The sequence below is a fragment of the Gossypium hirsutum genome, unplaced genomic scaffold (assembly GCF_007990345.1).
Source record: "Gossypium hirsutum isolate 1008001.06 unplaced genomic scaffold, Gossypium_hirsutum_v2.1 scaffold_120, whole genome shotgun sequence".
NCBI lineage: Eukaryota > Viridiplantae > Streptophyta > Magnoliopsida > Malvales > Malvaceae > Gossypium > Gossypium hirsutum.
In genome coordinates, this window is record NW_024402820.1 from 1 (window position 1) to 2,500 (window position 2,500).

A 2,500-nucleotide genomic window follows, 5' to 3' on the forward strand; every position below is an offset into this window, starting at 1 on the left:
CGAAGAAAAACGCAATAACAGACATGAAAATGAAAGAAAAGATGAAGAATAAAGAATCGGACAAAAATCACCGCATTAAACGATGGAAAAGCCCCAACCAAAGGCACGTCTTGTCTGGTCAAATCAGCGCCAGAGATTGTCGCATCGTTCAGGAACACCGTACCACCGTCGAGAACCAAAGAGAAAAAAAGGAAATAAAAAAAATAACAACACCAGAAACAATTCAACACCTAAAAACCGCTCCTACTACCAAAAAACAAACGGCAGACACACACAAAACGAAAGAAAAAACAAGAACAGGAATCACTCGAATCTTGGAGAAAAACAAAAAACACGCTTGCTACCAGACGCTGCTACCAGGAAACATGCTACCAGGCGACATTCTTTTTTTTGAAAGAAAGACCCGAAGGTCGAGACAATTCAATTAATAGCATCTTTCAAAATTACATCATGGATCTCAATAGGATAGTCCATGTCAAAAGCCTTAGTACAATTGCTTTTAAAAGCCCAAACACAAAGCTGATCCGCCACTTTATTACAGCAGCGCGGAGCCCATACAAAATTAAAATTAAAACTTGAGTCAACCGAATTTAAAAGCTGCCGGATGCGATAGCCATATGAAGAAAAGTCAACACGCGCCTTGTTCAGTCAGTTGACCAAATTCACACAGTCGGACTCCAGCTCCACCTTAAGCCATCTTTTCTCCCGGACCAACTCCACGCTTTCCGCAAACGCCTGCAACTCGGCCCATTCAGCGCCAGTTTTATTTTCCAAGACACCCGCACGCCCGCCAAGCACAAAACCCTCATGGTCCCTCGCAACAAGCCCGAAACTCATCCTGCTCCCATCAACAGCAGCATCAAAATTAATTTTAACCACCCCAGCATCAGGTTCCTGCCAACTCTTCTCCCCATCCGGCTTAGGAAACATCGGTCTTTCCACAAAGTTAAAAATGCGAAAATCCCTGTTCAACCCGGCTGCTCTGTCCCAAATAACCCAAGCCTCATCCTCCGTATTCCTAAAGACTTTAGTATTTCTGCTATTCCAAATATTCTAGAGCACAGTAACAAAGTCTGACAGAGCCTTCTTATCCAGCGAACGTGCCGCATCTTCGATCCAATCCACGCACCTCCGATAACAACCTTCCACAAGGGCGTTGTTTAAACCTCCGTACATCAACACCGCCCTAGCTCTCGGGCAATCTTTCAGAGCATGAATGAGGGTCTCCTTCTCGATACCACAGCACGGGCACATGCAGTTAAAGTCCCTCCTAATCTTGGAAATATTCCCGTACGTCGGTAGGATATCATGACCAAAGTGCCAGTAAAAAACCTTTATTTTTGGTAAGGTTTGAAGCTTCCAGGCAAGCTTCCAAAAAAGACGATGGGGACCGAAACCCACATGTTTTAAGGTCATCCAGGAATAAGCGGACTTAGTAGAAAAGGACCCCAACGGGTTATGAAACCAAATGCGATGATGATCTAGACCATTATGAAGAATGGGGATTTTGCAGATTTGGTCCCCCATGAAATCACCAAAAATCTCCCTAACCCTCTCCACCTTCCAGCCGATAGTTGCCTCGTCAATTAGCTCACAAACCCTGGTCTCGCTCACCTTCCTTCTGTCCAGGCAAATCGAGTCCCCCGAAAGCTCTTCAACACCCCAGTTATCCTGCCAAAAGTTAATCTTTCTTCCATTTCCCACGTTCCACCCGAAACTCTCAAGCAAAATACATGCACATCCAACTTTTTTTACCCGACGCTGCCGCACCACAGGGGTCCAAATTTTGCTTTGGTGCTCGACGCTCCCACACATACATGCACTAAGGAGCTGATGGTGCTCGAGGCTCTCGCACATCCAAGCACCAACGTTGCCGATGGTGTCAAAGGCTCCCGCACATCCGAGCCACCAAGGTGCCGATGGTGCTCGAGGCCCTCAAACATACAAGCACCAAGGTATCGATTGTGCTCGAGCCTCTCGCACATCCAAGCACCAAGGTGCCGATGGTGCTCGAGGCTCCCCCTCATCTGAGTCACCAAGGTTTCGATGGTGTTTGAGGCTCCCGCACATCTGAGCCACCAAGGCGCTGGAGGCTCTTGTTGCAAAAGGGGAGGGACCAGGATGATTCATTCATTGTTGGGTATCCGAATTCTACCATTGGAATGGGGAGGGACCGAGAGAATTCATTCATTGTTGGGTACTGAACATGTAACGATATTTGAATTCTACCTTTGGTATTGGGAAGGGACTCGGTTAAACATTTTCTTATATTCCGGGATGCCTCGCCGGGATTGATCGTTGTAGCACCGCCGGGAACCTAACCAGTGGTGGGGGCACCAACGTCCGGGCATGCGATGGGCATGGGCAGTGCTCTGGATAACCCCTGCTCGCTCAATGTCACTTCCCCCCTAAAGAGCTAAAAAATTTGGTCAATGCGCCACCAGGCGACATACATGTGACTGAAATAGGGACACTTTTTTTTTTGGGTTCCATATGTTTG